The 17004-nt window shown below is 45.5% G+C and overlaps 1 protein-coding gene across 8 annotated transcripts in view; it reads right to left on the bottom strand.

Annotated features, from left to right (window-relative positions):
- Positions 1 to 17004, bottom strand: part of TNS3 (tensin 3) — a 434958-nt gene that overhangs the window by 37187 nt on the left and 380767 nt on the right. The gene's annotated exons all lie outside the window — the stretch shown is intronic.

The following is a 17004-nucleotide window of genomic DNA, read 5'->3' as shown; positions in this document are numbered from 1 at the left end:
AATACTCCTTCTGTTAATGAAAAAGTATTCTCAGACTTTCTTCTTCCCTTTGAAATGTCTGAAAAAGGAGCACAATACTCCTCAGTGTTCAGCACACACACTTCAGATCATTTTGCAGCTTGCTTTCCAGATGGCTCCAGCTCCCAAATGGCACTGCCAATGTGCTGAGCACAACTGCCATGTGGAGATAATCATGGAAGGCGAGGGGAGGCAGGGGAGATTTCTTTAACACAGTATGTTTCAAGTCTCCCTCCCACACCTGGGAATGTCAGGAATTCCTATGACAGCGTTTCCTATATCTCTGCTGACACAAGTTTTCTTTATCCAGGAGACCAAAAGGTTACAAATCTATTTTTATTCTTCATTCAACAAATTACTCCAAAGGATTATCTGAACTTCTTGTGGGAGGCTTTGACAGGGCTGAAGTGTTGATGTGTGATGCTTACCAATTATTTTTAATACACCATAATAGAGGAGGAAATGTATAGCAGGGATTCAGGCGTGCCAGGGCACATTAGCTCCATTTGCTGTTTGTAATTAACCAATGAAACAACTTACCTAATGATGTGGTGGATTCTCCACCACTGCAAGTCTTTAAATCAAGATTGAATGTCTGTCCAAAAGATATGGCACAGCTCACACAAAAGTTTGATGCAGTGATTACTGGGTGAGGTTCTCAAGCCTTTTACACAAGAGGCCCAACCAGATTATCAAAATGGTCCCTTCTAAGCCTTAACATCTACTGGGGAAGGAAGGAGATGTACTTACACCAGAGAAATGAGAAGGAACTGGCTGCACCAAGAGAAAAGGAATAGTAGGAGAGAGGAGGCAGATATGCTTGAATGGATCTCATTGAAAGACCAATGCCTACCTAGACAAGATACTGCTGAAGGCTGGGGGAAAGGGAAAAGAAGGCAAGTGTTTGGATAGTGAGGTTCATCATGCATCGTTTCAGTTCCATAAGGTATTTAAATTGTCTAGCATCTATTTTGCTAATGCCTCAGTGAAGGGAAAAGATAGGGTTACCATATTTAACAAATAAAAAAAGAGGACCCTCCACGGGGCCCTGGCCCCGCCCATTTCCCAACCCAGCCCCGTCCCAACTCCGCCCCTTCCACGCCCCAACCCCGCCCTAACTCCGCCTCCCACTCCCAGCCACGCGAAAAGGGCTGCCCGAGTGCTACCAGCTTCACGGTTTGCCTGGCAGCCCCCAGACCCTGCGCCCCCGGCCGGCGCTTCCCCAGCGCAGCTGGAGCCCAGGAGGGGAAGCGCCCAGCCAGGGGGTCTGGAGGCTGCCCGGCAAACCGTGAAGCCGGTAGCGCTTGGGCTTCGGGCAGCCCCTATGCCTCTGGACCCTGCGCCCCTGGCCGGGCACTTCCCCTCCCGGGCTCCGGCGGCGCAGGGGAGGAAGATTCCAAGTGCTGGGTGTGCATAGCATGGAGATAAGAGTAGGAGAAGAGCTAGGAAGTGGCAATTTGGCAAGCGGATTGGATGAAGTGAAGGAAGTGAGCAGAAAACAAGTTTATAATAATATTGTTTGAGGGCATGTCTACAGTACAAAATTAAGTCGACCTATGTTAGATTGACTTAGAGCCATTATTGCGGCGGTTTGTGTCAATACCACCCTCGTTCTGTCGGTGGTGTGTATACTCACAAGGAGTGCTTCTGCCAACTTAAGAGGGGTGGGCTCCGAGCTCCACCTGCAGCTCCCCGCTGGGATCTCAGCTGGCCCCCATGGCTCTCAGCTTCCCATTAGGAGCATGGCTCCTCCCCACCCCTGGCTCTTGGCTCTCCGCCAGGAGCACAGCTGCCCCTGCAGCCTCCTGGGCTCCTGGCAGGGAGCAGGTAGTCTCAGTACAGCTGAGCTCCCAGTGGAGAACAGGGAGCCTGGAGCCCAGGGGGCATTAGGGCTCCCAGCGCGGAGTGGAGAGCCTGGGCAGCAGCCTGGCTCGGAGCCGGGACCTCCGGTGGCAGCCCAGCTTGGAGTGGGGAGCACAGGTAGCAGCCTGGCTGAGAGGAAGGCTGTAGTGCCTTACATGACCCTAACTCTGTAGTGTAGACCGGGTCTGAGTGTCTATATAGTGGCAAGTCTAAGTTTAAGATTTCTGCTTCACCCAGCTTGTGCTATGTTGTGAAGTGTAACAGCAGAAACAATGAATTAATGACAAGAGGATTTCGCCTCCCAGAACAGAGTCCTTCTGAAAGCTGATATAGTGCTAAAAACAAAATGGGCAAGACTTGTTTTTTTTGTGAAGCTAAACAGCTCCTTAGCAACCCATAGAAAGCTCACAGGGAACACCAGAATTAAGAATGCAGCATGAATGGAAATAGGTTGGAAAAGTTGTGTGTGTAGGGGGAGATCCACTAAAAAGAGACTGGCTGCATCATTCACAAGGCAGCAGATTACCAGATACTGTTATTCTGAAGTTCTTCTGTTGGAGCCATTTCCTATTTTGTTATCTTCTTTCCTGTCCTCCAAACATCAGAATGTCAAATATCTGAACACACTGGACTATGTTGCAAGCGTCTCTTGTTTGTGCCAGATTCATGGGTCAGATCCTCAGCTGGTGTAATCAGATTTGCTAATTTACACCAGCTGTGGTCTGGCTCCATTTCCCAACAAGACATAGTGTGCCAAATTCCTCTTTGGTGTAAGCCCCATTGACTTTGGTTTCTTCTATATTTACAGCATGGAAAACTGTGACATATCGGCTCTAAGAAAAGATGCATGAGGTCTTTTCTTTTAAAATTTCAGCTGTCAGGGAATGGCTTTATAGCCTCTCCAACATAACATGTGTTGCTCAAGAGTCACCTTTTCCCATTTAAGTGGCTTCCACCTTTCATTCAGGACTAAACAGCCCCCTGTCTGGCTAAAGTGCTGTTGTCAGCCAGCTTTCATGCATTATTTGGAAATGTTATAAACACGGAAGAGCCTCTGAGCAAAAAGCCTCTCCTGCTGAGTACAACAGCTAATTTACTCCTTGTGGTCAGTGGTAAAAAAAGACATGGGTGAACCTGAACACTACAGGTCTGTCGCATCTTACGTGCATTTAACATGTGCGATTTCAGCTTTACGCAGTCAGCAAAAACAAAAACAAAGAAGAGAAAAATAACAATTTTAATACTGTACTTGTAGTGCGGGCGATTCCGCCCGCCATTCAACTCAATGTAATTTTGACTATATGCGGCTTTTGCTTTACGCGCTAACCATGGAACGGAACCCTCGCGTAAGATGAGACTCGCCTGTACTGCATTTTCCAGCTCATTGTCCCCAATAATAAAGTTAATTGTTCCCTATTCTTTATCTTCCCAGAGATTTTGGTTTTTGAATGTTTTCTGAAAGGCTTATAAACAATCACCTGGCAGGATGCTAACCAATTTAGATGGTCAAGTTTCGAGATCCTTAGCTTGATTTTCTCTCAAGCTAAGCTCCCAGTGAAGCTGCCACTGTCTGAATAAAATTCAAGTGAGTAAACATCTCAGTATTTGGCCTACTGTATGTAAGTTCATGATAGAGGCCGCTATGATGAGGTATGTGAATTTATCACACTATTTATTCTTAGATGAAAAACAAGCACCCAGTAACCTTGTAAACACAAGTCAGATTTTATAACATGACAGCCGGATACTTTATACTTCAAATCATGAGAGCAGCAGAAATGAAACATCAGCCTTTATCTGATTTTATTATTTAGAAAAAAATAGAAAAAAAAATCAGAGGTCTGCAAGATCAACCCAAAACACTTTTCCCCCCCCTTAAACAAATGGTTTTGTGTTCACTAGTAAAACACTCTATAAATGTAACTATCTCTTTGCTTACTGTTCGCACATCACTTGCCAAAGACAATTAAAACAAACAGAAATGCGATGGAGTTCAACGTAAGATCTAGTTTTGCTTAGCCAAAAAATATCATGTAAACATTACTAATTCATAGGAAGATTTGAACTCTCACTTTTTTTTTTAAACAAATCAAACTTTGAGGATTAAACGAGGGGCCAGTATTTCTAAATTAACAACTTTATTGACTGCCTAATTTATTCCAGGTTGTGGCAGGATAGTTTTACAGAGAGATGTGGGAAGGGAACTGTGGCTCTGCAGTATGTTACCTCTTCCTCTGAATCCATGAGAAACCCCTCCAGCCAAATCCCATAAATTCTCAGGGGGCATAATGGATGGAAGTGTAACAGACTTAGGCCATGTCTATTACGTTGACAGTCATAAGCCATTTTAATTACATCAGTTGTGCATGTCCACCCAATGCTCCTTGTGTCGGTGGAGAGCATCCACAGTCGTTGCTTTTACACTGACAGAGAGCACGTTGCATCATGGGTAGCTATCCCACTGTGCAACTTGCCACCCTCTGCTGCTGGGAGCTTTGGAAATGGATCACAATGCATCATGGGGGTGTGCTCGCCATCCCATGATGCAGTTCTTTCCATCCTATCATTCCATGGGCTTCTGACATTATTCCATGGGCTTTCAACAGCCATTGTAAACTGTGCACCCCTCATCTCTGCCTGAAACCATGTAGGGATATTAAAGAAAGTACTAACAGTGATTCCCCCAAGTGACAGTGACCCCCCCATAATTTGTCCCCCACACTTTAAAATCCAACAGTTTCACCAAGTACAAAAATTTCTTGTGTCTTCTGTTAAAACTTGTAAGCTACTGTCTGTAGAAACCATTGATGGTATCTGTTATCTGAAAGATACTTTATTACTATGTAAAACTTACAAACAAGTTAATTGACTTTGTTCTTGAAGTAATTGATACAATGTAAACAAACGCTATAAACTGGTAAGTGATTTTTACGTAATTGTAACAACAACGGCTCCTAGGAACAGACCCCCACCCTCTATGATTAAAGGGCCGGGAGTCTCAAATGAATTAGCACACACCACGAAAGTGGTGGAGACAGTAAATTAAAATATGGAATATATGTTGATAAATGTTTGATATCCATAAATGGTTAGGGAGGTGCCAGCCTAGAAAGGGAGTATCCATCGACCGAAGAATGTGTCAAGTAGGACCACCAGACAACCCCGGAGGGTAAACTGGCATCCACCCCATCACCTGGAAGAATGAGAAACACAAACTTTGGACAGTGTGGAGCCACCAGGAATGTGCCACTTTGGACAGTGTGGTGCCACCAGAAATGTGCCATATGCTTATTGAGTCAGCAACAGCAGGATAAAACAATTCCCATAGACTAACATAGAAATTAATTCCTACAAGAATGGACTCTAAAGACTGAGGACTGTGAGTCTCTGGTTCTGCTGCCAACCTCCAGGAGCGTCAGGTGCACCTGATACGGACTCAGCTCCATCCTCAAGACCAAGATACCTGGCCAGTAACTTGGCATGAGCAACTTCTAGGCTGGTAACTATAACACCTATACAGAACTTGAATAAATGATTGTGTAAATGAATATATATATATATATATAAATATATATATGTGTGTGTGTGTGTGTGTAAGGAATAAGTAGTGATAGCAATAAGTAGTCAAACAATGTTGTTTACTTTTATCTTTTGCTTTATCCAGTGACGTAGTCAGGTTTTAAGAGCAGGGGGAGCAAGCCCCCCCTTGGCTCCTCCTCTGGCCATGCCCCCTGGCTCCTCCTCCGGCTGCTCCACACCCCCCTCCCCCTTGGCTGGTTCCTCCGGCTATGCCCCCCCTTCCCATCACTCCTCTGGCCGTGCCACCTACCCCTTGGACCCATCCCCTGGAGCAGCAGCACTCGGCAGCGTCCCGGGCCCCCCACTCTCCCAAGGGGCTGTCCCCACACCTCACTTTCGGAGGTATCTTCCTTGAAACCCAGAGAGCTGCTATGCCCACGCCACCCGGGCACCTACCTAACCTACCCCCGCTGCTCCTCCACGGGGCAGCGCGGGGAAGGTGCCGGACCTGGGTGCTCACCAGCACGAGGGAGTGAGGGGCAGCCCAGGGGGCAGGTGCCAGGCCGGTACTCCTGTGTAGTGCTGCAGCCCTGCAGGAAGCTGTTGCCATGGGCGGTGGGGGCAGCCAGCAGCAGGAGCAGCAGGAGTGGGCTGAGGGGAGCCGCGCGGCGTGGCTGCGCCGGCATCACCATGTTGCTGCCATGAAAGATGCAGCAGGAAAGGGCGAGCGGTGGCCGAGGAACCTCTGCCCCCCCCTCCTCCCACTCCCAGGGCGGCCAAACGCCCCCTCCCCCACCGCGGGTGCGCTGAGCCGGGTTGTTCTCAGCGGGACGGCCGGCAGCACTGAGCCCAGCCAAACGGAGCCTTTCCCTCAAGGCTGCTGCAGAGACGCCCAGCCTCCTCTCCCCTCGCCGCTTCTTCCCCCGGCCACTGGCCCCCCTACTGCCGGGGGGCACGCGCCCAGCCCAGTCCCACTGCCGCGCATGCTCCTCCCCGCCACCGCGCATACTCCCCCTGGCTCGGCCCGAGCGCTTCGGACCCGAATGGGCCCAGCAGCGCAGCCCGTCCCTGCTCTCTACCTGGCCACCTGGCGCGCTCCTCCGCACGCGTCCGCCACCCGCCCCCCCATGGCTCCTCCGGCCGTGCTGCCCTTCAGAGAGGAGTGGGCCCCGCCCGCTGGCGCCATATAAGTTAACCCCTAAGGCACCGCTTTTGAAAAATGTGCTGAGGGGAAGCAGCTGCTTCCCCTGCACCCCACTAGCTACGCTACTGGCTTTATCATTATATTTACAATAAATGTGGCATCTTTGCCTTATCCCTCTTAATAAGATCCTGCTGGTTTTTATTCTATTGGTATAACAAGCACGGATCCTGAACTGCTGACCAGTCTGGTGATGACAGTTATGAATACAATATGGCTGGTCCTGCAATATTTCATGAGCTGTGAAACAGAGAATGAATCAATGGTGCCTGCCCTGCTGTCTGCCATGGAAATAAACAATTCAAGATTGCTGCTGGCATTCACTGAACAGCTGCATATGGCGGACATCGGTACTGGGCTCAGGAAACAAGCACTGAGTGGTGGGATTGCATTGTGATGTATGTATGGGATAACCAGCAGTAGCTGCAGAACTTTCGGATGCACAAATCCACCTTTTTGGAACTGTGTGCAGAGCTCTCCCCGGCACTGCAGTGCAAAGACAGCAGAATGAGAGCTGCCCTCACTGTTGAAAAGCAAGTGGAGATCACTGTGTGGAAGCTGGCAACTCCAGACTGGCAACTCCAGTTGCAAATCAGTTTGGAGGTGGAAAGTCCACTATGGGGGCTGCAGTGATGCAAGTATGTAGGGCCATTAATTGCCTCCTGCTACAAAGGACTGACTTTCAGTAATGTGCAGGAAATAATTCATGGCTTTGAGATGATAGGATTCCCTAACTGTGGCAGGGCGATAGAACACGTATCCCAATTTTGGCCGCAGACCATCTTGCGACAAAGTACATCAACCAAAAGGGCTACTTCTCCGTGGTCTTGCAGGCTCTGGTAGATCACTGGGACTGTTTCACTGGCATCAATGTGAGGCAGGGCAGGCCAGCAGCTCCAACCCCACCGGGCAGCAGGGCAGCCCAGCTGAACCCCTCCATGCCGGGCAGCTGGGGTGGGAACCCTACAGACTCTGCCAAGTGGGGCTGGGCAGCTGCCCCAGACCTGGACCCCCGGCCCCCAGCCATGTCACTGCCCCAGACCTCACCCAGCGCAATGGGACAGCCCGACTAGACCCCTCTGAGTCGGCAGCGGGACAGCTTGGATACCCCCACTCTGGGCAGCTAGGAACCCACAACCCGGGGCACGCAGGCGGCCTTTAGCACACAGCTGAGCTGGACTGCAGCTGTGTGCTAACTGGGCCACATGTAGCCCAAGAACCCCTGGTCTATGCTGACGCTGCATAACTCTATGTCACGAAAAGCCCTATGAGGCTCATCGAGGTGGTTTTATATCCGCATAGCAGGGGAGCTACATCGACGGAGGAGCATTTCAGCGTGTACACCTCCGCTGATTTGTCGGCGAAAGCTGACTTTTGTTGATAAAACTGTGTAGTGTATGCAAGGCCTTAGTGAGAAGCTGCTTGCTATGTCATGCTTCTCTCAATACCTGTAAGATGCCATAGGTCAGGGCTTCTCAGGGCAAATTTTTAGTTGGTGGCCTCAGTGTGGCCACCAACTCTTGCTGGTGGCTGCTCTCACACTTTTTCCTAAAATACTTAACTAACTTTAGGAAAAATATACATATACACATATACACATCCAAATCGTTGTAATTTATTTATGGCTAGCTAGTAAGTCCATTGTGAAATGTGATATTAACAAACGTAAAAGTATCACTTCACAGTAGACTTACTTAGCCCTGGCAAGCCTGGGGACAAATTAAGCCCTGGATGGGGGGGCGGCAGCGGGGGTGGAGAGGTTTAGGGGAGGCAGTGTTAGGGCTAGAGTCTGAAGCCATGCAGTCGGAGCTCGTGGCTGGAGCCTAAAGCCCCGCAACCAGAGTCTGCCATCCCGCCATCCCAGGGTTGATGCCCAAAGCCTGAGCCTCACCGCCCCTGGGAAGGTGGGGAACTCACCGGCTGCCTGCTCCTCCAGCGTTGTGCCCCAGGTGTCTCCAGAGGGGGGGTGGGTCCAACCCCTGCTGGCGGCCCCAGCAACCAACAGAAAGGCAGGGCATCCAGGAGCAACGGGGACAGGGGGGCACTACTTTGTTCCCCCACCCCACCCCCGGGCTGTGGCTGCAAGAAAAGCCCCTGGTGGCTGCATGCGGCTACGGTGTCCGCATTTGAAAAACGCTGCATAGGTAATGTTAGTCAGACAAGAATTTACTGTGTGTGGAGGGGATTGCAATGCACCTTCAGGAGCTGAAGCTATGCTACCAGGAGGGAGGTTTCCCGTTTTCTCTGTTTGGGGGGAGGGGGGAGAATAGCTACTCTGTTGCTCTAATCTGGAATCCAGTGTTTTTCATGCATATCCTCAAATCCTTCTGCATGGCTGCATACTTACTTCCACAGAGGGTGATATGTCACCATCCCAGGATGTCCACTGTGTTTTTCTGTTTGATTGTTTTTAAGTAACTTTCCCACTCCACCATGTTTTTCCTGTCAGCAGGGCAATCAGATCCTACATCAGGGATACAATACCTCTTCTTGATCCTTGCATAAAAGATTAGCATCAGAATTAAGTAGCTCCTGAGTACCTCTTTCCTTCTTTTTTCAATGCCAGCTTCAATGTTACTTGTGAAAGGAAAGATTTAAAGCTAACTGCAAGCCCTGCCCCAAGGAATGAAACACCCCTGTGTGATGCACATCCGTCTCCTCAGAAGGGCCCACCAAAACTAGGAGAAGAACAGGAGTACTTGTGGCACCTTAGAGACTAACAAATTTATTAGAGCATAAGCTTTCGTGGACTACAGCCCACTTCTTCGGATGCATCCGAAGAAGTGGGCTGTAGTCCACGAAAGCTTATGCTCTAATAAAGAAGTGGGCTGTAGTCCACGAAAGCTTATGCTCTAATAAATTTGTTAGTCTCTAAGGTGCCACAAGTACTCCTGTTCTTCTTCTTGCGGATACAGACTAACACGGCTGCTACTCCAAAACTAGGAGAACCGTGGTAAAACACTAGCAAGACATGCTGTGGTAAAGATCTTTGACTTCATGTTATTATTTATTGTGTGTGGTCTAGAAGTGCCTAAACGTGCTAGGAATGTTCCAAACAAAGTCAGAGGGGGAACAGTCACCTCTGTCTTATGCCACAAAGGGGGCTGTAGGGCCCCTCAAAGGAATGGTCTTGGCACAGGCCCGCCCAGCAGGTGCAGAGCCAGCATAAGATGGTTCTATGTCACCTTCCACATGAGCCTCTAGTGAAAGGGGGGACAGGCTTAGGGAAAGAGTGGGTGTAGTCAGGGCACTCCTGTTCCTCAGGTGTTCCTGGATGCTGTAATGGCCTATTGGGCTGATACCAGCCAGGAGCAAATTAGAGCAGCCTCTGAAGCTGCTCTAACCTGTATGGCCCTCGATGACCCCAGGATCGGAGAATGCTTTGCCTTCCTCCTCAGTCCCTGACTGCACTAGTTTGAGCACCCTCACAAAGATGAAACCCTGCCCCCCAACAGTCCTGCCTTGAACAGTTTTCAGTCCAATATTTCCATTGATTAAATAAACCTAACACTGATAAATGCAGAAAATTCACTACTTACATTGTTTAACTTCCTTGTAAATCACAATTACTGGACCTACTGTACTATAGATTTAGAGTAAAATACCACAATACCTTGAACTGTATTATGTCAACTAAAATAAATACAAATGTAGAGTAGATCCAAAGCACAGCATCTTTAAAGCATTGCACTGTAGCATAGTTTCACTGAAGTCGCTAATTTTAGTTTTCGCCCAAACATACTCACTCTCTCTCTATTACAAAAAGTCCTCCCCAGAGGTTGAAGCAATCAGCTGCACACTGTCTGCTCAAGCATTTGAAAGGAGGCTTGCAGATGATCAGCTATTAATTTAAGTGCAGCCTGGCTGTTTTAGGAATGCAGTCAGCTGCCAAGGCATCTCCCTGAGTTGCCTAGGTCACTACTTAGATGTCAAATGTGATGTTTACTATAGCACTCCTCATTAAGAGAGGGCCACTTGAGCAGCTGCCAGTCTATAGTGCAAAAACAAAATCAGTAACACACTGTTCTTAATTCAAGGCAGATTATTCCTATTTGAGTAGAGATTAAGAAACAAATTAGACACGATAATTATTAACATGCCTGCACTAGATCTTTACCAATCAACAGCTCAAACTAGCCAGCTACCCTAAGAAAGGGCAGGCTCATTCCATTCTTATCCTTTTGTATTTTACATTGGAATTTCACACAGAACCACATCACCAGTTAAGTGTTGCCACATTGCTTCACAGCTTCCAGTACCACGTAAAGTCTGAAACGGTCCTTCAAGTATTCAGAGGGTTGTGAATTAACTTTCCCTAGCCTTAGGAGAAAAAAAGAATCTAGGAATCCTTCCTCATATATGAACAACAAGCCCATGTGAAGTACCATACAATATCCAGGATAATTGTGCTCAGGTCAATCCCATGCAACCTGTTAACTGCAGGGGGGTTCCTTGGGTAGAAACAAAAGACTGAATCAGGCCTACTGTGGGCTACGTTTTCAAAGAGGCAACAGATTTTGCATGCTGTAGTTTTGGTGTGCTCTGTATGAATAACCTTGGTTTCTGCAGTTGGTCTCCTAAAAAAGGAAGGCACTGATTTTCAGTGGCTGCTTTTGAAAATTCAGGGGTGAAACAATAAAAACATACCTTATTTCAGTTTACATTTAGCCCTGTACAATACAGGAACAATTCTGCATTGGCAAGGAGATGGACCAGATGAGCTACCAGATCTTTTCTGCGTATTTCTAATGTCTGAGATTCTGTGATTCAATCTTTCCTTCCTTCTGTGTTTACATTGGGTAAGATTCTGCAGTCCTTATACAGGCAAAATGTCCACTAACTGACTAAAAGTTTTGCTTGAGGTAGGACTGAAGGAGCAAGCTCTTTTTTGTTTTGGCTAATTCTGCTCAGTGATGCCCCTCACACCACTAACCAGCAGCTCACCAAATGCCCAAACGCATCAAGGTTTCTCTATGTCATGATGAAGAATTGAGATATAAATAGTTACACAAAACATTTTACACAGAACTCTAAATGTAGTTGAAAAGCTGGATGAGGTCAAAAAATTGTATCAACATTTTGATCAAGAGTTGGGGCAAAAATATTTCTCTTTATGATGAGAGAAGAATAAATAAGGAACGTGACTCATTCAGGAAAGAGGATGAAACATATCTACACCTATGTTTATGCACTTGTCATATTTTTTAAAAAGTCAGCTCACTTTTCACTTCTTTGAAGAGTAATTCAACACTAGTATAATCTTGCTAGGGACGCCTTGAGGGAGGGATTGGAATCAGTCTGGACAAAGTTTTTCTAAGTACTCAGCAATTTTCTAAGTACTCCAGTCCCTGTTTTTTTTGTTTAGAGACCAAAAACTGGTTGCACAAAATTAATTTGTACTCCCTAGGCTACGCCACTGATTCTAATGGACCATTGTTTGTTGTTTACATTGACAAAGGATTTTCTGTCATGAAACTTCACAACTATCTCAGTGGATTCCAGATTTCATCACAGAGGACTGTACATTTAAGACATAACTCTACCCACGTTTTTTTTTTTTTTTTGCAGTTTGCTAAAGATCTTGAAGTATGCTGTGTGTAATAAGCACCATAGGATCCACTCAAGCTCTTGCAAATGCCTGGAAACTCATACAAAGTGTCACACAATGCATAGCTTAACCAGAGTTGCCAAAGCCCTCTCCACTCACATGCATACATACATATGTGCACTACCATGCAGATCGTATTTCAGTGCCCGCTGCGCAGTTCTAGGAACTTAGCCAATGAAAGAAGCTGCACAAAATGCATTTTTGGACAGAGGGAACAAACCGAAAAGCAAGCAGGAGAGGAGGAAAACAAAAACCTACCTATGGAAGCAGTCATGACAGAGATTCGGGCGGTGCAAAACTTTATTGGAGAAAGAAACAACAAGGAGCTCCCTTCTGCTGAACCAATCTCTTTGCATTCTTTCTTCGCTTTAAAAGAGGGCAGCAGGCAGGCTAGCTACTCGAGTAAGCAGAGACTCCAGCAAAGATACTCCCCATATAACCCAGCAGTGCCTTCCCATTTTCTTTCCCCAATGCAATAACCTTTACGGCAAAGAGGATTCCAAGTCCCAATCAGGGGGGAAAAAACAGGCTGTTGATCTAAATCAAGTCATTCAGCTGAAGACAGACAAGACAGAGTCCACTCCATCCAGATGGAAAATAATTCTCTGATTGTTCCTGTTAGCTTTGCTGCTTGTGTCCCAGCCAGACTGCCCATTCAGTACATTCATGCTCTGGTGACTCCACCTCATTTGAATTTGACTCTTTTTTTTTTTTTTTAATCTCCCCCCCTCCCTCTCCAGCTGACACACACATAGCTTTGTTCCTCTGCCTCACAATCTACTTCCTCCAATCGGCATGCAGCCCTGCAGGTCAAAGACCAAGATGGCCCTTTTGGGATTACTGCTCCCTGGCTGTTTCTTCACTGCCCCTTGTACACAAACCTTAAGTGGTTTTTCTTTATTAAACTGACCCCTGGTTCCCTGCCCCACTTAACTTGACAGGCACAACTTTGTTTCTTCATTGGAAGTGTAGGGGTTACTTTCAAAATACAGCTGGCACCTACAGCTGAGTGACTATACAAATCAAAACCCAGCTGTTAAATATTACCAAGTTGACACTGATAAATTTAGCACCACCAAGAGCTCTGAATAAGTTTGACTCACTTCCCAAGATTTCTCAAACAAAACACCATGTGCAATCCTACCATGTTAGCATCTAATGTCACCCTATTATTGTTCACTGCCGCTTTTTATTTACAGACCAGGAAGATCAATGGGAAACAGTGCAGCACTGCAATGGGCAACACACTTCCTCCTTAGATTGTTCTTCTGTGTCCTAGGGCACCACATTTTCAGAAAGGATGACTATAGGAAATGACTTGATGGGGCAGAAACCAATATGAGGATTTAAAACTTTCCAGTAATGAATCACTCAACTGCATTTGACTGGTATAGAACAGCAGAATATTTTCAACATACTTTTTAGTCAACTTTGATAGTTTTGAAGTACACAAATGGCTTGATATGTGGGAGTTTTGTCTACATAAAGGCAAAAGGAATGGACCCAAAATGTACCATTTTCTTGCAAGAATACCTATGATTTTTGTTGTTCTTCCCCACAGCTGCTATTATTGTTATTACTTGTATTGTTTTAGTGTTTAGAGAGGCCCCCATCAGAGATCAGAGCCCTACTGTGCTAGGCACAATACAAACATATAACAAAACCAAAGTCCCTGCTATGAAGAGCATAAGTATAAAATGAGGGATGACAGATAGATGCAACAAAAAGATGGGGGATGGAGGAGGAGGAATGCACAAGTTAATAATTTAGCAATTATTGACAATGTCATCAATGACTTGGTTAATTACACTTTCATTTCTCTTTGTTTTGGATATTTCTTGACAAATATAGCTGAATACACTTCAAATTCCTATAAACAGCAATTATTAATGAAAATTTCCCTTTGTAGAAAATGTTCCTGGCTTTGCATGAAAAGTTTAGTATTCAAAGGGAATCTTTGGATGTACTGTTTCCTTCCTGGTTTTCAAGTATTAGAAAAGTCTTAAATATTCGGAAAGGTTTAAAAATCCTTGGAAACCCTGCTTACTCAGCTAATCATGAGCATCGGGCTTAATACAATGACGCATGGAAGGTGAAATTTAGACTGAGATCAGTTTTGAATTTTTGTGAGAGACCACCAAAAGACTGGATTTGTGCAGAAATTGTTGGTCCTTAAGGTGAGGGACAAATGTAAAACAAATTAAAAAACAATATTAGAATTACTGAAATACTTCATACATTACAGGCGAGGCTCATAGCATCACCTATTACTAAGGTTGCCCGACACTTCCCATTACAAGACCCTGTTTCCAATTAACTTTAGTTTATATGTTTATTTTCAGCTATAACTTAAACATTATTTTACATGCGAGGTGTCAGACTGGTTTTTTGGGCTGAAATTTTACATGCGGGGTGTCAGACTGGTTTTTTGTTTGTTTGTTTGAAATTTCAAATTTCAAACTGATTCCACCATTTCCAAGAACAAAGCTAGGGAATAGCTTCACAAATCAAGTGAAAAGTATAATCAAATTGTTTTAACCATGTTAAAAAAATTTGGCAGCCTTTTCTTTCAAACTCCTCCAGCACTCCATGCTTTAGAGAAGGGACTTGAAATTTTGCAGGGAGGAGGCCTTTGTGTCAGGGACATGTCCTTTGCTCTAACTATATCTGGCCAAGTTATAAGATTTGAAAAATTACAATTCACACATGCTCACTTGAGACTTCTTTGATTTTAACAGCTACAATCTTTGAGGATTCCATCCTCAGTGAGCATGCTCTGTCCCCACACAGCTCTGGTGTGTGACTGGACTGTTCATGCATCATCTCCAACAGAGTTAATAAGCATGTTACATCCAGTTGAGGGCTACAGGAGCAAAGCTGAATTTCCCCTGTGACAGCTGCTCCCAGCTGCTTCACGCCAGAGTGGGGCTGGGCACAAGAACAGAACACAGAGAGAGCTTGTCTCTCTCTCACTAGAGTTATGCATTATATTTTTTTTGCATAATCACATGGACTTTTTTTCCTATAGGACGGACCTCTGTGGATCATGTAATTAAAGACTGTACCATAATCCATACACACAAGGGGGCCAAATTAAGGCTGTACAGGCAACTTTAATTCTGGCATTTGCTAACTTTTGAGTGCTTGACATTGCAAATTTATAATGTTCTATTAACTTTTTTTGTAGTATAGATTTCTATATATACAGCTTTCATATAAAGTTCTCAATGTGCTTAATAAAAGCTTCACAATCTCCCCATTAGGGAAGTACAGTATTATTATTCCCATTTTACAGACAAGGAAACTGAGCCACAGAGTGGTTAAGTGAGTTTCACATGGCCACCCAGGTTATCTGTGACAGAGCCTGGAGTTCTAACTCCTTGATGCTGTACTCTAACAGTAAACAAAACTAGACAGGACAATCAGTTGCTGAATGCTCACAAATAACTATAATCAGAAGGGCATTCAGCAAATTAAAAACTTAACTTTTAATCATGTCTACACTACAAATTTACATCAGTATAACTATGCCACATGGGTGTGAAAAATCCACATCCCTGAGCGACGCAGTTATACCAACCTAACCCCCGGTGTACACAGCGCTATGTCGACAGGAGGGCTTCTCTCATTGACATAGCTACCACTTCTCGCAGAGGTGGATTAACTATGCCGATGAGAGAAGCTCTCCCGTCAGCATAGTAACATCTTCACTGAAGCGGTGCAGCTGTGTCCCTGAAGCATTTTAACCTGTGGAACTCTTTGCCAGAGGATGTTGTGAAGGCCAAGACTATAACAGGGTTCAAAAAAGAACTAGATAAATTCATGGAGGATAGGTCCATGAATGGCTATTAGCCCAGATGGGCAGGGATGGTCCCTAGCCTCTGTTTGCCAGAAGCTGGGAATGGACAACAGGGTTGGATCACTTGATGATTACCTGTTCTGTTCATTCCCTCTGCGGCACCTGGCATTGGCCACTGTCGGAAGACTGGATACTGGGCTAGATGGACCTTTGCTCTGACCCAGTATGGCCGTTCTTAGGTAAGTAGGGATAGATCTGTAAACCCACCACCATTAGCCAGACCTAATACTTAACCATAAAATTACACATGCAGCCTTGAATTGTGCAGACTGCAGACTTCCTGAATGGGTAACGTGAATATTTAAAGAAAGCATCCTTTTGAAACAGTAACTTGTTTAAAGAGCATGTTTTTCCCACTGTCTTTCCAGTAATTTCTTCCTCCTTCAACTTTTCCTCTGGCTGCATGGTTACCTGAGATGACACAGAGTTGCTGAAAGTGTCACATCATAGCAGGCAGTCTCTTCCCGGAAAATCTGGGGAAAATCTCCATTCTTTGCAAACCACAGCAAAGGAAACTCTGGTTTCCATGGATTTTTGTTGAATATAAGCCCTACATGTAGGGATTTATGTAAAAATGTTCATTTCTTGTGTCTGTTTTATGGTAATTAGCAAGTGTACTTGAATAAAAACAACCAAATTTGCCCCTGGTTTAAACACTTCATGATCATCTGCCCACTGCCCCTGTATTACTGCTGGTACGGTTCTGAATGCAGCTTTATTTCTACACATCCAAAAGAAGTAATATCTAGTGGTAGAAAAAAAGTAGGTTTAGTTCCTTCTTTTGCGTGCACATGCGCGCGCACACATACCCATATATATATACAAGGAGAAAGAAATATATACACACAAAGTATACATTTGTGGAGGTGTGGGGGTGGAAAGAGTCCAAACTCCCCCAAACTGAACACTCCAAAATCCCAAACCAGATCTTTGTTA

Source organism: Malaclemys terrapin, chromosome 2 (assembly GCF_027887155.1).
Source record: "Malaclemys terrapin pileata isolate rMalTer1 chromosome 2, rMalTer1.hap1, whole genome shotgun sequence".
NCBI lineage: Eukaryota > Metazoa > Chordata > Testudines > Emydidae > Malaclemys > Malaclemys terrapin.
Note: the sequence above shows the minus strand (reverse complement) of the source record. Positions and strands in the feature narration are given on the sequence as shown.